The following is a 5,862-nucleotide window of genomic DNA, read 5'->3' as shown; positions in this document are numbered from 1 at the left end:
TTTTAATTTTTGCTTAGCGTTTGAGTTTCTGCCACATATATATGAATTTGATTTTTTTGTGTAATTTTAAAGATGTTAAAAGACATAGATAGATACGGCAACCATTAGGGTGTGCCTGTTCACGTACACCAGATTATTTTTCTCGTTAACTTCTTTTTGATCAAATATATTTTTCTTGCCTTTTTGGCATCAAATACTAAGTTAAGATAACATACGGGTATTTGCTTGTATATCGGTTGTTAAAGCGATAGCTAACGTTGGATTTTTGATTAGCGTATTGTTGTTTCGACTAATTTTCAAATTTTTAATTTTTATTTTGTTTTCTTTTTTGAATAATTCATATTTTTGGAATTCTTATATTAAGGAATTGTTAGAGTTTAAGCTTTTATAGATGTCCTTTTTGTTTTGTGAAAATATCTGAAGAATCACTCTTAGTAGGAGATAGGTTTAACGTTAAAATTTATAAATAAAAATATGCTTATAACGATTTGGAATTTTAAGAGTTGAGCTTTTTGTTGATCACTGCAATGGAGGGATAATCGTAGGATCTTTGGTGCGGGCGTTGCTTTGGGCTAAAGAGGGGACGTAGGGGTGATGGCCTAATAGACTTGTAGACAGACAGACTTGAGTCAGGTTTGGGGGCGCCGTAAAATTAGAGGAGTCAGCACGGCGCCCATGGCTTCGCGTGAGATACGCAAAGAGGGTGGGTAGACTCCACCTGACTAGACAGGCCTCAACCTTTTTTCCCCCTTTTTTTTGATTTCCCCCCTCCTTTATCTCTCTGCCCCCCTTACGTCTATTGTATCTCTTTCAGCTTTCCCCTGTTCTTTTTAGAACTTGGCATCAACTCTACTTTTTTTGTTAGTGTAGTTGTTGGTAAGGCTGGTGCGCAAAACCTCACCCCGTCCGACGAGCTAGCAGGGGCTTGCCACCATGCCACACGCCACCTCTGTCTTACCACTGAAAGCCAGCTACATAAAAAGTCATTTGACCGTCATTGTGCGGTCACGCCTCTTATTAAATTTTGGTCACGTTTGTTAAGGCGTCGGTAACTTTTTTACACTTTTTTCCCATTTCGTACCTATTTATGTGATTGTGCATTCCGCTCCCACTTATAGGATGTGAGCAGAGCACTGCTCTACTCACACACGTCACAACGCTCGTTAAATGGCGGTCATTTCTTCGGCCATTTCACTCTACATTTTCAAGTCTTTTGACAATACATTTTACTGCGGTTTTACCGTTTATATAACCGCCATATAACTTGAATTTTAATTGCCAATTAACTTTACCTGGAGCAGCCACATGAATAAAATATCAGCCAAAAAAATTTAATTTTCAATATTTATTTTTAATTATAACAATCAAACATAACATATAATGTAAACATTTATCTGGTTTTGCATCTTGGAGCCTCATATGTACATGAAATTGCAACTTAAATGAATACATTTAATATCAAAAAGTAAGTACTTTAATAATAACATAAAAAATATATTAATTGCTTTGAGCTATATTGCTGCAGCAACTAACTTTATATTTGGACAATTCAGAAGTGTGTTATATTTATGCAAAATTTGTATTGTTTCCATGGTTTCGAATAAAAAATTTGATTATTTGAATCAATTTAAGTATACAACTTAGAGTTAAGTAGAAATTTAGATCAGATTTACTCTTTTTTCAGATCAAGAACATTCAAAGGTGTCGTGAAATCCGATTGCTGTCGTAACTGAATTTGAAAGTAATAAAGTAAAGTAAAATATGAACTTAAAAATGTAGGACCAGTAATTGAGTCAGACTTATTATTGTTCTAAATCTAATCATTCAAGCAATAATTCTGCAACCCTTAGCAGGAGTATTGGTTGGTTTCAAGTCTAATCCCGACAACAATCGGATCACAACATACCTTATTATATATGTACATGAAATTGAAACTTAGATTAATAGTTGATATAAAGAAAAGTAATATAATATAATAATAATAAATAAACTCGCTTAATTGGTTTTTGTTTTCCAATTGAAATCTTTTCCTGCGCAAGCACATCGCTAACCTGTGTGGGCAAAAGATATGATGATACTGTCTTCGATATATAGTCGGACGAGCCGCAACTCGGCGAAGTAGAGATGACCGTTGTGTCGGTGGCAGCAGTTACAACAGCAGTTTCGGACTTTGCACCATCCGTACAGTGTGATGAGTGCTTCTCTGCCTTTTCCAATTGCTTGGCGCCAGCAATTTTTGCTGCTTGTAAAGCTTTAGTTGTAATACAAGTAAATAAATGGGTTAAAGTGGTTTTCGTATGTTATTCAATTCACAGCTTTCTCATCGATTTTGAATATGTGTACTGTTTCAGTGTTCAGTTCGTTTGGTGCAATATTTTCGATTTGATGTAACATTTTCATGTCTCGTATATCATGAATATGTATCCTATCCGTTAGGCAGACAATTAGTTGCGCCCGATTCATGCGTATACTGAGTATATTTGAGCCGTAGACGCAATGGCAGATATTTTGATTCTCTTTGAAGTGTAACATTTGTAAACAGTTGGGTTTGTCTGCTGTCACCATCACCACTAGAGAGCTATTGAAGAGACGCCAAGATAATATGTTGCAAATCACGCGCATATATTTCTTCCACCTTGTCACTGTTATTGACGGAGAAAATGCGATGCCATCTTTACCATCTAATACGTAAATTGAACTGTAGAGGAAGAAACATTTTATAAAATTTAATATAATCAAAAAATGATAGTTATGCTAAAAAGGGGTAAAGGATTGTATGTTAAAGTATAAGGACGTCTCAGCGGCTTTGTCCTGGTGAAAATTGAGTTTGAATAGGTCTCATTCCTCATTCTTGGAAACATGTACGAAGGTACCTCGTATGATATTAAAAATCCTCAAAGCTTTTTTTGCAATAACAAAAAAAAAACTCATATTCAAACTTCTGTTTAACTTCTACATATCAATAGCTACCTTTACCACCAGAAGGAGTCACTATTGCTTCTACGCCTATGCTATTGTTTCCTACATCGATGAGCTTTGTAATAAAATAAACAGCTATCTCCCCGATCTCGCCAGTTTTGTCGCCTCGCGAAACCTGATATTGTCACCAACCAAATCATCGGTGACCTTATTTAAAACATGGCCCCCCAAATGTCGACCATAAGACATTACGCTACCGACTGTCTTACACCTTAAAATATTGGGTGTGACGTTCGATCAGGATCTACATTTTGAAGAGCATGCACTAGCAATTGTATCGAAAATCCAGAGCTGTAATAAATATTTAATAAAATTTGATAAATCGGCAGCACTTGGGGTAAAGATATATAGACGCTTGCATGGTACGCGTCTCCGATATGGTCGCCAAGGCTAAAGGTTACTCAATGGAAGAAAATACAGGCCTGCCAAAATGCTGCCCCCAAAACCGCTACGGGCTGCCTTCTTATGTCCTTAGAACACCACCTGCACAATGAGGCGAGAAAACTCCCAATAAGCGAAATGTAATGCTAACCAAACAGTTGAATACCCTGAAATCTGAGCATACCAACAGACATCTGATTGATGAGCCAACACCGCCGAGGGGCTTAAGGAGTCACCTCCGTAAGCACTATGAGGAAATACGGCACCTGAAAACACAGCTGTATGAAGCCAAAAAACATAAGCAGGTCCGTGGTGAACTCCATAAATAGGCGTCGGACCTCTATGTCAGGAATTGCCCGGTGAATCAAGTACTCAAAGAACAATACTCTGAACTTGCAGAAGAGGAACGCACACTCCCTAAGAAAACGCGAGTCACTCTAGCCCAACTTCGATCTGGATACTGTAACAGGTTAAACTCTTACCTATCCAGAATCAATTCCGACATACAAAATATACCTGCTTTCAATGTGTCCCCACATGACACAAATCCTTTCTTCAATTGTAATGTGGAACCAACGCCTCTACCACCCCTATCACTATGGTCCACCCTGTTGAAACAGCAAGTTTCCTCGGACTCCCGTTACAGGACATTGATGACATTTTGTGATCGGTCAGACCTATTGGACGGGGCGAAGCACTGCTACAACAACAACAACAACCATCTCGGGAACGATTAATATGATCACATTAAACCTTCTAAGGCATCTCGCCCCCACCCCCTGGTTCCACGAGGAAATTAGGGTCGGCAGAGCCTCGCCTGCTAAATATGTCTGTGATACGCCGCACAATCATTATAGCATCACATAACGAAGCTCAGTTTCTTTCAAAAATTGTTCGGCACCGCCACGTAAAATCAATGTACATGTTCTAGCATTAACGCAAGTTTTAAATAATTATAAACTATGAAAATAAAATCAATGTCAAACCCACCATCAAACCTTGGAAAATGTTGAAACGTTCACCATCAACTTTACGTTCTTCAAATTAATCACATTGACCCAAAACACTTGAATTAATATCATTAGCGGTAGTCATAGCAGTACCACCACCAGCTTTCATTGTACGTTTCAAATCTCCTTCTGGTACACGAACAGCACAGAACATATCACAATCTGTAAAATAATGAGTAGCAACATCACCAATTGGTAGTTTAGATAACACAACATTGGCGCCTTACTTAGCTAGTTTATTGTACGGAATACGCCATTCAGCATCAACAATTTTCTGATACTCTTGAACATTATCAACACGTACTTCAGCATTATCACACTCAGCCTTCAATTCCAATTCTATATTTAATAATGCGATTTTATATTTTTTGTATGAATTTGGGTCCATCAAAGGAAAGTACAGCGTCCAAAACCATTTTAGACAATAAATATTTTTGTTGTTGAATAAATTTGGAGGGCATTGCATTGACAGCGCATTTTTCCAATAAAGCACGTTGTTGTTCCTTTGATTGGCGCTTCGACATGTACAGCCATGCCATATTTTGGGCATGCATAATTGTAATGCTTTACGTATAACTTTAATGATGATACGTGCATGCATGCCTTCCTCACCATATGGTTTAACTCGTTTTAAGACTTCACCTGCTTAAAGCACTACTGAAGTGGAGCCATCGCCGACCTGATAAGAGAAAAATTTTTATTCTACACATTCTAATATAACAAAAAACTTACCTCAGCATCTTGAGATTTGGCGATGTCGACTAGGGTTTTACGGCTGGATGCACAATATCCAATAGTTTCATAATGGTTTCACCGTCATTTAAAATTGTGGCCTTACCACTGGAATCAACAATATGCTTGTCCATACTACGTGGACCCAATGTAGTGCGTTCAGCGTCCACAATTGATTGCGAGGAATTGATGATGTATATGAGTTGAGGTTTACATTGAGAGCTATCTGTGCCCAAAAATTTTTTACACAAAAACCCATATGTACACAATACAAGTTCAGGACGTTCATATTTATCGACACGCTGTCCGGTGTGGCCCAAATGTTGGAAATATTCAGTTGGCACTGTTGAGAAAAAATATGGATCAATGAACACGAGTAAAAAAGTGAAAGATTTTTTTTACCACTTTACTCATAAGACATTGGAAACGACGACCAGCATCTACAAATTGCATATGAGCCTTTGAACGATTACATATAATTGGACCCAATTCACCAAAATTTACAATAGGTGGCTCATATTCACCCTCAACCGTGCGTTCCGTTGGTGAGATGGTAAGTGTAAAGGAAAAAGCTGCTGTTTTTAATAAATCAGCTGTTGCAGGTATGCAATACAAAGAGGACCTGCAAACGAGAAAGATCAATGTAATTGCAAAACAAAAAATTTATTTCGAATATCAATACCTAACGTAACGTGGCGAGGAGTTACCCTGATCTTGTACCACATATTTGTGTGGTCACCAATGGTGGCAATAAACCTTG

General features: G+C 37.7%; 1 pseudogene; it reads right to left on the bottom strand.

Annotated features, from left to right (window-relative positions):
• Positions 1-4,729: 4,729 nt before the first annotated feature.
• Positions 4,730-5,555, bottom strand: LOC137235052 (T-complex protein 1 subunit eta-like; annotated as a pseudogene).
• Between the last annotated feature and the right edge of the window lie 307 nt (positions 5,556-5,862).

The sequence above is a fragment of the Eurosta solidaginis genome, chromosome X (genome assembly GCF_040869045.1).
Source record: "Eurosta solidaginis isolate ZX-2024a chromosome X, ASM4086904v1, whole genome shotgun sequence".
In the NCBI taxonomy this organism is placed as follows: Eukaryota; Metazoa; Arthropoda; class Insecta; order Diptera; family Tephritidae; genus Eurosta; species Eurosta solidaginis.
Note: the sequence above shows the minus strand (reverse complement) of the source record. Positions and strands in the feature narration are given on the sequence as shown.